At 38.3% G+C, this 16,178-nt stretch overlaps 1 protein-coding gene across 1 annotated transcript in view; it reads right to left on the reverse strand.

Moving 5' to 3' along the window:
* Positions 1-13,601, reverse strand: part of ANO7 (anoctamin 7) — a 1,683,969-nt gene extending 1,670,368 nt beyond the window's left edge. Inside the window, exon 1 of the mRNA XM_044070329.1 lies at positions 13,202-13,601. The gene's annotated coding sequence lies outside the window, so the exon portion shown is untranslated. The remainder of the gene's footprint in view (positions 1-13,201) is intronic.
* Positions 13,602-16,178: the final 2,577 nt, after the last annotated feature.

The raw sequence follows: 16,178 nt of genomic DNA on the forward strand, positions 1-16,178 counted from the left end.
ACTTTATTCACCTTCATCCTCATCAGTCTACTTGCCTGCAAATGATTTAGTGAATTCAAATCATCTCACATTTTCTCTTCTACTATACCTATAAACTTCCCAAGTCTCTGTTCAGATCCCAGACCTTCAATGTTTTCACTGTGTTAATAATTCTACATCATGTACTTTCCACCAACCTAATTCCCCTTTCCCTGACTGGCCTTCAGACCTGACCATAGCATTCCAAATGTAACCCTATCAGGACTGTGGAATGAGAGGAGACTTCAACATCTCCACAATCCTATTTTCTACTCCCAACAAAGAATACATGTTTTCCTTGCATCCTTTTCTTCAAGTTGCAAAACAATTAATTTGTGTTTCTTTTTAAACATTACATCCCAATAGATGTCTTTCTGACTGTAATGTAAGCCAATGCAGATGTACACTAGTCAGTCGATCAATTCCTACTACAATATGATTATGTATACTGATTCCCACAATGGGCACCATGCTGCTCCATTGGTTACTGATTTTTTTCCTGATATTTCTCATCCACCAGTGGCATATGTAATGTTTAGCACCCCTGCACACTAGGTTGTATTGCCTGAAAACTCCTATAGATAAATATACTGTGCCAGTTGCAACCCCTTCACACTGCTGTCAAGAGCACTGTGTTTTTCTGAAGAGGCTAACACCCCTACAACCCTCAAATTAAATGTACATAAAGCAAATTTAAAAAAGGTGTCAGACTGATTAGCAGTCATCATTGCTGCCTAACAGCTCTTGATTTCTTCTGTATGGAGCTTACGTGTCCTCCTTAGGTCCATGTGCTTTTTTTTTTTTTTTTGCTTTTTTTTTCTGGGAGCTCCAGTTTCTTCCAACATCCCAAAGACATACAGTTGTTGGTGAACTGGCAAACCTTAGAACTGCCCATATCTACATGTGCCATGCTTGTGTGACTGAGTGTGTGTGTGTGTGTGTGTGTGTGTGTGTGTGTGTGTGTGTGTGTGTGTGTGTGTGTGTGTGTGTGTGTCCTGCAAAAGACAATATGATGTATAATGTATAGATTAATTGCTTTGCTATATTCATGCCTCATGACTGAATCATAACATAATCATAACTTCATGGTAACCCTTTGTTGTCAACTTCAGCTAATTTGAAGTTGTTTTTTTTTCTTTTTATCACAGTGTATGAATACCTATCTTAATAACTTGCTAGTGTTATGCAAATTGTAACATCAACAACTTCTACTGTACTATATATCATTTCTTATTTAAAATTATGAAAAAAAATTTTAATAAAAAGATATCTGAGAAAAAAAAGAAAAGGAGGTACCATTAGAGACAGGTTCAGTAACTTGATTATTCCTAAGCTTCCTAATAAAAGAAGGCTTTGTGGTTGTCTTTTGAATTAGTCCCTTCTCTTGATAAGGGATTTTATTTTCTTTATAACAGAGACTAACACCCTTTCACTGTTCATTTTTCCTACCACTCCTCTCTAATACTTATCAAAGTGTTTCCACAATCGCATGAAGAAGGGTGGGAGATCAGCAGTCTGGGAGCAAAATGTATAATACAGAAAACAGATCCATAATTCTATGCAATCACTTAAGGACATGTCTGTGTTTGTATAGCATGTCCCAACATTACTACATGGGTAAAACACAAAGTGGTATGGATAGCTGCTGGTTACCGGCTCTCTCACCTCAAAAACTGTCAGCTGATCTGCAGTGGTTAGTTCTAGGTGAAATATATTCCCCATAATCATTAGGGGACATGTTCTCAGTCCACATCAAGCTTCCAGCAAAGCTTCTACTGTTTCTCACTCCTTCATAACACTATATGTGGACAGTGCTTGATAACCACAGCCATAGTTCAGCTCTCTTTTACCCATCCATCCATTAGTGCCTGTTTTGATTATTTGTACTGTAGCACCCCATAAAACACATACACAACCAAACAAACACAAAATGCACACACACACAAACACACAATGCACACACACACAAACACACAATGCACACACACACAAAGACACACACACACACACACACACACACGTAACATATTCCATACTGATAAAACAAAGTGACTTATTCTCATGAGTACTAACATCACAATAAGGTACAACTAAACTAAATGGGAGTAATTCAGCAGCGCACTGCATCATATCCACATCAGGAAGTATTACACTACAACAGCATGTGAAGTATTAGTATAATAAAATAAATTATGTGGTAGATAGACAATGCAGGTTCAATTAACAACCCAGGTGCTGGAGGAGATGACAAGAAAGGATGGGCAGTTTACCTATCCAAAGGGGAAGGGAGCCAATATAATTATTGCGGTGCCAATGCTCTAGCAAGCTGGGGCGATGTGGAATGCAGCATACCTTTGAGAGCACGCACTGCAATTGCCATACCAGTGGTGGTAATCTTTATGGTGCATGTGTGGAATACCACATGCATCTAGAAGATATTGCAGATGGATTCCTGTCATTTAATCATATCTTATTTGACTGAAACTCAAATGGTTTAACCCATTTGAATGTAAACTCATTTGACTAAATCATATTAAATAGGAAAGTATAAAAGTGTACCGGCAGTATGTGATGGTGTCATTTCTGATCATATGAGTTGCTAGGGAAGTGAGTCTAGATGATTATGTGTGGATTACTTGTGCCCTCATCACTGCTATATCAACACTGATTCACTGTATGTCTACTTTATTTCTCCATGACTATGTGATGTGGAGTCAGTATATACAATTAAGGGGGGTGTAGGAGATGTTGCCCCCATAAAAAAACATTGTTTTATGGCGTATTATGGGATGTAGCATGTTTTCTGTTACTTGTGACTCAGTCAAATGAGTTTTCAATCAAATAAGTTCAACCAGCTGAGTTTCAGGCAAATGAGATTTAATCAAATTATAGAAATCCATTTCTGACCCTGCATTAAACCTGGCATGCCTGTTAGCTGCCAAGTAACATGGTTAGGCTCATGAAAAACACGCTTGAGCTCTGCCTTATGAATTATACAGGCATGGGGGCAGGGCCATCGTATAGTTTTCCAACAAGGGGAACAGTTAGTGTCCATCTCTTAAATGCAGGTGGCCCTGGCTTGGAGGGATAACTCCTGACCCACAAGCTCTTGGGATAAGAGTGTTCCTCTTCTCGGTAACAATGTGGAAGAAATGTGGCAGGGCAGGGCAGAAACTACGTTCAGGCCTGCTCCAATAATGATCTTCCCCAGGTGGCAGATGTCTGCCAAATGGAATTAAGACTAATCGGATGGAAAATGATCAGCAGTCTGGAAACCAAAGTGTTTAATAAACAAAACAGTCCCATAATGCTGAACAATCACTTGAAAATATTATCTGTAAACTGCCTCTGAGTTTCAGAGATGTTCCTGATTTTATCTCATGATTTTTTCTCTGCCCTTCCTGAAATCAGTGATAAGTTAAGCAACAATGGTGGATTTGAATCAGCAAATAATGACATTAATTTTAGTTACAGACTTCTTTACTTGAGAAAATGCTCATTAATGCGTGTACTCTCATTTTATCAACTTTCTAAATCTGTAATACTAATACTTAAAAAATATCCATGCCTTGGGTCCTTTGTTACTGAATATTTTTGGCTTTGTTTTTGATTATAGTGTTGTAAAGTTGAGAGGTATGGCTGCGAAGATAAATGTTCAAGGATATGTGAGTTAAATCTGGGAATACTAAAGTGCAAACCAAAAGCAAGTAATATAATGTTATGGCCTGGAATATGGACTCAGATATAACTTTAATGCAAAGTTATGCCATATGCAGTGCAAATCACAACAATCCAAAGGAAGAAATGTATCACACTCAGTTCAAGCTCATCAATGGATTAAATGGGTGCAGAGTTGCTCCAGTTCAAGAAATCTACCGGTAATGCAGTAGAACAAAGAGCCTTTCTAGACTGAGTGGAAGATGAAAAGCCATATACAGAAGAAATTGCAGACATTTATATAACAGAAATTCATCTAAGTTGAAGATGAAGCTACAGGTGGAAGAGCAACCAGAAGCGTCCCAACTAACCCTGTTCCAAGAGAACAGTTATTGTGAGAACTGTGATAGTCAAGCTGCAGACAGAGAGACTAGTGAACTTGTGTCTAGTGAAGGAACACTGCAGAAAGAGCTGCTTCCAAGAGACCAGGTGTTCGGTACGAATAGCTCTATCATATACTCCCGATACAGAAGACCGTTGGATAAATGACTCAGGAATATAGACTGTTCAGAGCATGAAAATGACTATACGGACCAAAAGCTTCATTCCTGAACATGTCTAGTGAATATGTAGAAAGGTTCAATGTGATATAAACAGCACATGACATGCTGAGTGTATAGTTACAGTTAAATTTCAAATTACCACTCTAAAGTAATGCATGTTGCCTTGGATGTGTAGATTTCTACTACAGCTTTAAAGGGGTGGGGGTTATGTATATGGCATATAGCTGTAATGCTAACAAGACACTCACAAGAAGCTGTACTTCCCATCTAACTCTGAATCTCTAAGCAGGTTTGAATACATATCTCAAGGAAGTTACAAGTGTTATTCATTCATAAGCCACACTACAAATCTTTCCTAACTGCTTCTAGCTGAACAGACACGTGGAATTAGAAAAATGTTAGATGGTGTTAGAAGTGAATTTGCTATTACACTGCAGCAACGTATATATAAGCTAAATACAGGAGTCCAGTTATGCTGAGGATAGGATGCAGAGTATGTAGGAATGCTGTATGTGTGCCACTTCAGGAAGAAGGGACAGTTACAGTATCACATGTTATACCAGTCAGGCAATTAACTTAGTACTTTTACTGGACAGAAATCCATAAATCATTTTCTATATTTGATATTGTTTAATATTTCTGGAAAGCTATATCCAAACTTTACATTTCCCTAAAGTATATTTTTAAATGTGATTGTTATTCATTAAAAATCAGACTCAGTACAACTGAAGATTCCCTAAACCATTATCAGTCTTATAATTTAGTCCATAGATTCAACAAGCATTCTGAAAGATTCCCAAATACAGATCTTAACCAAATTTTTTTCTGATACATAGTCAACCCACTATAAATAATCAACAATCCTGCATGGTCTGTAACATCTTATCTATATATATACATAGTGACCAATCTGTACCCTAAGCCAAGAGTGAGGACTGCCACTGGCTAAACGTAATAACTCAAGTAATGGATACTCATACACCAACCCTAAACCAAATTCATATTCTTTACCAGATAACAGTGCTATCGTCTGACAGCCCTTACCACGCCCTTTATTTGAGCTTATGATACTTTGTGGAGTAGAAATATGCACAGTATAAACAATAAATCAAAACCTTTCTCACCTTTAAAATAGTGTATATAGTTTATTTTGTTAGACCATTAGCAGTTTTGATAGTACAAGTTATTGCATAGTTGCTACATGAGAATGGTTAAGAGGATGAAGCAAGGTGTGGTACAGGAATTAATCATAAGGCAAGCAAACAGTGCATCCTGTGGCATCAGAAAAGGAGTAGCCAAAGGAAAGGCTATTTGTCATGTACTTAAAGGAGGAGGCACTCTGTAAATAGTGCTCCAAACACAGCATGCACCAGGCTTCTACATAAACAAATGTCAAATAACCTTCAGAATGTATGGCATTCGTTAATCATCATATCCATGTAGCAAATGCAGCATGCTTATTTAGTATTCTAAAATACTATTCCTACATCAGGACCAATTATATAAGCAACGCCATCTTTTTCTAATTTTCTAAGCAAGATCAGTATTTATTTCTTATGCAGCATATACTTTCTTAGTTGTTTTTCAGCTCTTCTTGACTACAATATGACAGATGACTTGTATAAAATGTCATCGCAATTGTGAAAAAAATGGGTTCTGAAATGTAAGGTATTATTCAAAGAGGAAGCTGACAATCTGACTGTGGTAAAATGTTTCCCGATTTCAGAATTAAAGGCTCACTTAATATTATGACCCCCCCTGTTGAAAGTGCACCTGCCATATGTAGTCACTTCCATGCTGGAACTTTTGTCTTAATGTCATGTGAACAATATATTTGGCATTAGATGTTGTGTAAACAATACCATAGTGACCCTCTCAATTAGTGCGCTAAAGGGATGCAAACAGTTAGAATGCATTAACAAGCACACCTTTCTTCGGGTTTTTAAATGTTTAACTCAAGTAAAATGTTTGTAACTTTCAAAAATAACCAAAGTGTGATAAATCTGACTAGTCCCACAGTACCCAGTAAAGTCAATGGGTGGGATTCAAAGATATGCTATGCATTGAGTACGGGTGGTACACAAAAGTATGTAGGAAAAAGGCAAGTTCTCAGTTCAACAATTCAACAGGAAAAAGGCCAAGTCCCAGTTCAGCATAGAAAAGGTAAAGTCCCAATTAAGAGACAACTGAAGACCAGGGCTTTGAAAGGAATATGTTACTGTACACCAAGAAGGAAAGCAGTGTGCAAAAAATATGTAAGCAAACTAAAAATCATGAGTGGCAGTGATAATAGAAGTCAGACACAACTATTCAAAGAAATGGCATGACTATACTGACACACATATTAGCAGATAGCATGACACTGTGCAGCTATGGAAGCAAAGTATGAAGTCACTAGCAACATGCTTGGAGCTCAGCCACAAGTATAAAATCTAACCTGTGTTTCATCATACCTCATATATGGAGCTTCAGCTGTTACAGAATCACAACACTCAGAACCCCATATAAATGCAAGACGGGTTTACATGTTTGTATATGCATAAATATATGTATGTGTGTACACATGTGTATCTGCGTATGTATATATATATATATATATATATATATATATATATATATATATATATATATATAAAACATGCATGTATACGTGTATATATATATATATATATATATATATATATATAGCAGTGGTTAGCATTATCGCCTCACAGAAAGAGGTTCTCCGGTTCAATTCTTGATTGGGGTGCCTTCTGTGCAGAGTCTGTATGTCTCCCCTGCATTTGCATGGGTTTCCTCCACATTTCAAAGACATGCAGTAGGTGGATTGGACACTCTAAACTGGCTGTCAGTGTGTGTGTGTGTGTGTGTGTGTGTGTGTGTGTGTGTGTGTGGGTGTGTGTGTGTGTGTGTGTGTGCACAAGTGACTGGTATGGATGAATTATCATGGTAGGGTTAGCCATCCAACGGTGTAAACCTTGGCTCGAGATGACTGACACTGTTGAAGTGACACCCTGGCCCCATGTGTAAAAATGGGAAAAGGGTCGAGAATGGATGGATATCTATGTATATATATATATATATATATATATATATATATATATATATGTGTGTGTGTGTGTGTGTGTGTGTGTGTGTGTGTGTGTGTGTGTGTGTGTAAATAGGTAACCATTCGAAATGTAAACACAAAGACCGAATCGCTGAAAGAATGGACTTACATATAGTAAATCCAAGATATAATTTCTCAGAATATTCTCTTTTTCCCAGGTATGGAAATCTCAGAGTTGGTATATATAAATTAGGGGGTGGGGGGTTTCCCCTCCCTGCAAAAAGAAGTTTAAGTAAATTGTCTCACCAAAACATAATCTACAAACTCTCTTTTCTATGAATGCAACATTCATCTCTCATCTGGTTCAACATTTGCCTCAGCGAAAGACTTCAAGCTGTAAAATGGAAAGCTGACATCTCTCCATTTCTCTCAGTGCACACAGAGGTGCCTCAAAGATCTATCCTTGATGCCGTGCTATTCAATGTTTTCATAAATGATCTAAGTACCACAGGTAGACTACCATTATTCAGTATGCTGATGATTCCACATTCATCTGCACTGCTAAAAACCTACAACTTCAAACCCAAACACAAGAATCCTTCAACTCCATTGAAACATTGCTGTGTGACTCTAAATTACTATTAATCCCTACAAAACCAAACTTATTCTGTTGACACTTAAACAATACGCTTAACAACAAAACCCTCTTCATCTTTACTTCTGATAAACTAAAACTGAACTTGTTACTCATCCCAAACTCTTAGTTGCCATCATAGATGATACCATGACATTTGACCACTAAAGAAAGCTATCAGCAAAACTCACAAAAAAACTTGGCACCCTATATTGAGGTAAATCCTATCTGAGTGACCAGGCTAGGTAAATCATTGCCCCTATTTTACTGTTACCCCCCCCCCAAATGCTGCTCCTTTATTTGTCAACCCACAAGCTACCCAACTATCTATACTACAAAAATGCTTTAAAAGATAGCTAAATTTGCAGCTGTTATGCCTTATAGATCCCATCACTGTATGGTAATAAAACAGATACATTTGTTAGAATTGGCTCGCTATCTAATATTCACACAATTAAAATTGTTCACAGTGTAATTTTCCAACCTGAAAAATGCTAAACACTTAAAAATATTATCCATCCTTACTCTCCATCTAGGACTCTTTGCTCCACTGACAAATTCTTCGCCTCACAGTAAGACATTGTCCTGTTCGATTCTCAGCTAGAGCGTCTTCTGTGTGGAGACATGCGTGAATGGGCGTACCTTTGTTGAAGGTTGTGCGTCAGAGCCGGCAACTGGCATGTAAAAATCTACTGCCAATCATTAACGGACCGGAGTTCCTCTGTGGCGACCCCTAACCAGGAAAAGCCGAAAGACACAACAACAACAGCAACAACCCCATTAAATTTAACAATACTGCAGGTGATTCATTATATTCCTCCTACATCTCTAAAGTTTGATATTCCCTTTGTCTCTCACTCAGACAAACTAACAACCTGAAATCCTTCAAGCTGCTATTGAAAAAACCACCTAAAGGTCTCATGACTTTGCTCATGCACCACAGCTGGCTAATCCCTGTAAAATATCCATATCCACTTGATCCCATCCTGCTTAAAATGATTACTTGAACAGTAACACTCCATCTTATCCTGTACTATTATGACTTCTTGGCCACTCTTCAACTCTGCATTGTTATGTAAGTTTACTTTCCCACTGTCTTTTTATTATAAAACTCTATTGGTCTAAACTCTGCTAGTCTAAACATTTATTTTGATCAACTTTTAAATGATTTCTTATAACATTGTATTGCCCCTGTTATGATTATAATAGGTTTGCATGCTGACTATTCATATGCATCTTATCAATATTTTTGTTTTCTCATTATTGGGTACTCATTCATTTTTCTTCTCATCGTATGCTCAAATGATTCATTACACTATGTATGTATATATGTTACTTTCTCTCTGTATCTTCTGGATATTTTCTCCCCATCACCCACATGGGACTTTTTGCAGCCAGTTTCCACACAGACCACTCTGCAGCCATCACCCACATGGGACTCTGTGCAGCCATCACCCACATGGGACCCTGTGCAGCCATCTTTGACATGGAGCACTGTGCAGCAATCCCTTAAATAGAACACTGTGCAGCCAGCTTCCACATGGAGCACTGTGCGGCCATCACCTACATGGGACTCTGCACAGTCAAACAAACATGGAACACTGTGCAATCATTCCTTAAATAGAACACTGTGCAGCCAGCTTCCACAAGGAACACTGTGCAGCCATCACCCACATGGGACTCTGCACAGTCAGACAAACATGGAACACTGTGCAATCATTCCTTAAATAGAACACTGTGCAGCCAGCTTTCACAAGGAACACTGTGCAGCCATCACACACATGGGACTCTGTGCAGCCAGCTTCCACATGGAGCACTGTGCAGCCATCACCCACATGGGACTCTGCACAGTCAGACAAACATGGAACACTGTGCAATCATTCCTTACATAGAACACTGTGCAGCCAGCTTCCACATGCAGCACTGTGCAGCAATCCCTTAAATAAAAGACTGTGCGGCCAGCTTCCACATGGAGCACTGTGCAGCCATCCCTTACATAGAACAATGTGCAGCCAGCTTCCACATGGAACACTAGGCAGCCATCCCTTACATAGGACAATGTGCAGCCAGCTTCCACATGGAGCACTCTGCAGCCATCCTTCACATAGAACAATATGCAGCCAGCTTCCACATGGAGCACTATATAGTCATCACCTACATAGGACACTGTGCAGCCAGCATACACATATATTATATACAAAGTGAATATTATAGTTGGCTTGAGGGAACAAAGGCAATAGATAAATGACATTATATACAGAGTGGTTGAAAAAAACACAATATATACATGTATTTTATGTATAGACAGAATGGAAATAAGAGTTGGCATGCTGAAAGAGTCATAATCAAAAATAACATTAGAGCAAGGTATGCTGACCAAAGAAGGGAATGATGAGCTTAAGTTATATGACCAGAGAGAGAGCAGTTACATTTTCCTAGAGTCTTGAATCTGCTTGTATCTGTGATTGGAAAATGGGGTTAAGAGGAATGATCTTTAAGTAAAAAAGGGAGAGATTCCCAGTTTGGGACCAAGGACTGAGAAAGCATAGTCTGTGCAGTGAAGCCTAGTTTGGGGGTATGAAGAAGAGGACATGAGTGTTTAAGATGTCTTTGTATGTTGACTTGACTTTACTGAATAATTTAATTTTGGTTGATTTCTACAAATGTTTAGGGTTTTAAAATACAAAGACAGAAATGGGATCCATTTCTAACTTAGTGCAAAGTTAAAAGTCCTGAAATCAGCATTGCTTCAGTCTTAGATACTTCCCAAGACTTAAAGTTTTCAGTATCCACAATACACTCAGAATTGCCTTCTTTTATAGCTCATACAAAATTATCTGTATTGGTAACATATTTAAGCACGCATGGAAATTCTGTTTTTATTAGCCGAGTATCTCCTCTTACTAATGGAATGCTCTGCATTGCCCTAGTTTCTGCATATATGCCCTGATATTTTATAACTTTGTGTCTTGCAGTACACAGGACACCATTGCTGCTGGATTTAGCTATTTCAGTAATTAATGTTGCCTTCTGTCCCTTATTCTTCAACTACAGTATTTGTGTTTTTTGCAAATACTTTCTTAACTGTTGGTATTGGAGGGTGCCATGTGTTCCTTACTTCTTCATTTTCAGTAATTCTTTGAGGTTCATGTTTCCAGTATGTGCATTTTTACAGCATCCACTATAACAATCTTTCCACATTATTGTGCCTTTCGGTGTACAGACCCTCATCCATAAGTACATCTAGTATTCTAGAATGAGACTGTCTATAGCATAGCAAAACAGTAATGGTCTGTATAGTAAAGACAAGTTCCCAAGATTTTCAAACACTGGAAAAGGGCAAGAGAAACCTGCTGCAAAAGAATACAGGCTGCACATGAAGTGTCCTACATCTCAGGCATACATAAATATATAAATAAATACATGACTAGCATTTTCAAAAATTGCCCAAATAAAGGAGAATGTTGTAAACAACTGTAGGAGGTAAAACCTCAGATTTTTAACCTCCAACTCAAGTAACTAAAATTCAGTAGAATCAGTTAAACTATTTAAATGTAGTCATGGCTCTCATCTGTTCCTGATTTTGTCTCATAGGTTTGCCCTGGTAAAATATTTGATTTTCTGGTAAATCTTCAAATTTCTTATTCGTTCAACAAATCTATGTTGACACACAACCTGTTGTACTATCAAGCCTATTGGCTAGGCTTAAAATGGCTCGTAAGGGCAGTTAGCTTAGTACTAATCTATGAACCTATGAACCTATGAACTTTCTATGTAAATTAGAGAAGTATCTAAAAACTGACCCAGTTTTGCACCTTTGTCCCTCATTACTTCTGGTTTTGCCCCTCATTCTTTTTTTACCATTCTGGTTCATTCTTTCCAGCTACCCCAATGCTCCAGTCCATTACCAGATCAACTAGCCTCTTCTACTGCCACAAACTATCTCCATTCTAAGGCTGGGGCCAGCACGGAACCTAAGGGCATCCCTGTAGGTCCTGCTGTTGACTCCTTCTATCAGGTTTTTTTTTCAGTTAAGACCTACACCTTAGTATCCCCCCACCTCTCCTGCATTCATCTGTTATATCTGTGGACTACTCCCCTCTGTGCACCATACACCCTCACCAGGTAAAACTAGATGAACGTTCTCCCCTGGAATAGGGCATCCCATCTTGCCAGCACCTCAGATGCCCAAGCTGCTTATTGAACCCAGGTCATCTGGGACATAGTTAGAGGTTTACCCGCTAAGAAATGCTGCTGGTTTTGTTTTGTCCCCTCTCTCTTGTTCAAAGAATTTGATATGAACGTAATCGGTCAGTGTGGTTTAATCAGTAAGCACACAACACCTAAAGGACAGCCTTGAAGGCCACAAAAAAGTAATACAATTTAAAAAACTTATTAAACTTGAAACACGTTAAACTGAAACAGAAAGAATAATTTTAATTTACAATAGCAACTAAAAATTATCATAACACTGTCACAATATAAAAATCAGACAAGTCAGCAAAGGGAAAATTGTTGCAAACTAGTGAAGTGAATTGCATGATGAGTGAATATAAATAGACATGATCTAAATTAGATTAATGGCTACCTGCACTGAAGCAGTATAAACGTCCCATGCAGACACTATGGAGAGGATGCAGATAGCCTGTTACAGGGATGGTTAAGTATAAGCACCTCACCAAGAAGATGCTGATCTCTGAGTTTTAATGACAAATATCTACCTGTACATGCTTGTTTTGAGTGCTTCCATAATATGTCCTTGAACTGTTCATTTACTGCATATACACTGCTTCCCATACCATTCCAAAATATGACTTCAGAATACTACAAACAAAGCTTTTTACAGCAACCTTGTTCTTAAAACCACCAAAGCTAAGGACAACAAATGCACAGAATATAGTAATTTAACACAAACAGAATGGAAAAGAATGTAAGAAAAAGCACTGTGAATTGAACAGGAAACTTTCAAAATGAACTGGAGACAGAGTCACAGAGACAAACCCAGTTATAGAGACAGAAAGAGTTAAAGGTTATGTGCATTAAAGACGAGCCCCCATCCACTCCCAGCCAATAGATCAGTGTTATATCTCAACTAGTATAGTTGTGGGATGCGGGGACTCTGAGAACATCACTTGGATACCTTCTGAAATAGCAATTGATCCTAATGGGCACCTTGATAAACAAAAGATAAAAATTCATGGAATGCACACATTTAATCAAGACACACAGTGCAACTTATAAACTGTAATAATATGTTACAGTCAAACTACAATAGCTTACCGACAGGAGGCAGTTCCTGTTCCTGAAACAATGTCAGTTTAATAAAGAAACCGGGAATTTACCAGTGCACTTAGTCGGGAGGCAGACGGAATGTCCGGACCAACTCTTAAGTTCCAACTCCTTGGCTAGTTTTAAACGAACTGCTTTCCTTCCGGCCAGCAAGGCAACACGCCAGTCGCCAGAGCCTGAGAACTTTCCTGCCAGCCCTGCCTTTATTTATTGAGAAGGTGTAGCTTAAAACCACAGAATCGATAAATAAGCTACGCGGAGCTCCCGGCATTTCTCCTTCTAATCCTTTGGTTTACAGTAGAGGTGCTGCGGGTAGCCCATGCTTAGTATAGACCATCACCATTTCAGGACCCTGGGTATTTTACATTTTGTCAGTTTTCTGATAGACCCTGTACATTGTTAAAACAATTCTGATGTTGTCATTGTTCATATAGTTTGTTCACTTCCCAGTCCCTATAATATTTAACTTCCTAGAGGTTAAAAGTTATCATTCTATTTTCCTTTCAGACATCTTGATGGCCGCCTGTGAGCAGGAGGGTACACTGACAAACTAAAGTATAACTATTGCAGTTATTCAGCATTTGTTGCGTCTGTATTTATGAACATGGCATGTTTACGGATCATTTCAGAAAGAGCATACGTCCACCTGTCGCAGTTTGTGCATCAGCGTATGCCCCCTTTCCCTTATTTTGTGATTAGCAGTGATGGCAAAGCGCAGTTGCAATACAGCTTGTACCAGATAAATATCCGGATTGTTAAATTAGTAGACAAGTTAAAAATATTGGCGGCAGCAGTCAACATGTATGATAAGGGCTTGTTATTCATTATTCATCCTGATTGTGGGGATCATACCTCTCAACCCCTTAGCGCAAGAAATCCGGGCAAAACCTAAAATTGTGGGGGGAGGGGGACAAAGGCCCCCAAATAGGGACAGATTTTAAGTATTGCCTTTATGAACTTAAAAAGTTGCTGGGATATAAACCTGTTTTGAAAAAAAAAAGTTGCTGGGATAAGTTTTAATATACATTTTCTGAAGGATATTAATTCTGAAACTCAGATGTCATTATTTAGTAACTTCAATCCTCAATGATTTTCCAGAAACTCACATTTTTAATGAAGTGACCAAAAATATAAGGCAAAAATCTGGATATCTGGCGAAAATCTGGACAGATGAGAGGTGTGGTGGGGATTCCAATCTTCACTTCATAAAGCTGTAAGACTCCTGGGGAATGTTGATAGTCTGAAGGTCAAACAACCAAGCAGTTCATCTGGCTTTGAAGATAGCGGGTTAATTGGGGTTTTAATGTACTGATGCTGGAAATAGAAAAATATAGCTACCTACATATTTGATCAAGTTTTACAAGTTGCCGCAGCTCTACTGTTACTTCAAAGTACACATCTAAACGGTCTTCTTCTGATTAAAACTCTTGCACTGTTCCTCGAAGTTTTTTTTTTTTTTGGTAACTGAAGGTATTAACTGTAAAATAACGCAAGGCACTTCAGGAACATGCTTCATATTTTTTTATTTATTTTATTTTTACATTTGATTACTGGGAAAGTCTGACTGGACGGAATGTCCATTTTCAGCAGAGGCCCGGGGAAAAAAGCTCCACATAGAACAAAGAAAGAAAAGATGTTTAAAGTAAAGATAAAAAAAGAAGGAAGATTATAAATAAAAAAAACAGCTGTACGTAGAGTAAAGAGTTTGTATGATTTTTAGTCTGGGGCAGAGCAAGAACAGAGCCATTTAGTGGCAAGGTGGGTTTTTAGTGTTTGTTTAAATTTAGTTAACGTAGTGCTAGATGTTATGTTACTAGGTACAGAGTTCCAAATATTAACAATATAATGAGAGTAGGTGGACTGTCCAGAATGATTGTGTGCTGTTGACATTTGTTTGAGGGGCTTATTGTTTGACTGCAGCATTCTGCCACAGGAATAGGGCTCTAGCAAGTCATGTAATGATGGAGTTTTTGCAGAATGATAAAAGATTTTGTAAGTCATGTTAAGATGAGAGAAGTAGGAGATGGGGAAGTTCTAACCAGTGTAGTTTCCTTAGGGCAGAGCAATGGTGTGATTTCATTGTCGAGTTTGCGGCATATCTAACTGTTTTATTGTAGCAGGCAGGGCCGGCCTTAGCTGAAATGGCACCCTAGGCAAAGTAGTGCTTCAGTGCCCTTTAAGTCCCACCCACAGCGGCACCCACACCGTACTCATGAAACACCCACAGGTAGATCACTCCCCATGAAAGCCACTCAAGTTATTTCCATCAATTATTTTACTGCATAAAAATCAGTACTCTTTGTCATACTATAGGAAGAAAATTTAAATAAATAAAATAAAAATTAAGGTTGTCAAGCCATGAACAAAAGTAATTCTGGTCTACCTGCTCTAACAATACAGTGCATTATGGCAGTGTGTATTAAATCGCATCTCCGTCAAGGGCTCAGTTTTTTTAGGATTTTCAAAGGAATTCTAATAAGCACTTGAAATTCAGACTGCCTAAGTACTGCGTGTCTTCTAATGTTTACATTTATATTTATATTATTGACAGTTTGCTTTATTTGCTTCCACTATAAATCCTCACATTAAAAATCACAAGAAACCAACTTGCTGAGCAAAACTACTCAATGAACCAACCACATGAAAAAATTAAATGTAAGTGTTTTTGCAGGGGAACAAGCGCCCCTTTCCTCACAAGTCCTGAACGTACATTTACACATCTCCACAATCACACAAGGGCCTCGGGGGCCAATAGCCTAGTAACTTCCTATGATCATATGATAATAGTGAAAACTGGGCAACCACTATAATACTCTTACTTCTCCTAACCCCATTACCCCAGGAGTAGTCTAAGATATGCATAAAATCCATGTTGCCTCAAGCTGCAGTGTGCACTGCTTAGTGGACATTCATTACTGACTGTATTGCAAAAATTAAAACAACAATCTCTCCCTCCTCTTAACAAATA

Source organism: Protopterus annectens, chromosome 4.part1 (assembly GCF_019279795.1).
Source record: "Protopterus annectens isolate FY-2018-M chromosome 4.part1, PAN1.0, whole genome shotgun sequence".
Classification (NCBI taxonomy): Eukaryota; Metazoa; Chordata; order Ceratodontiformes; family Protopteridae; genus Protopterus; species Protopterus annectens.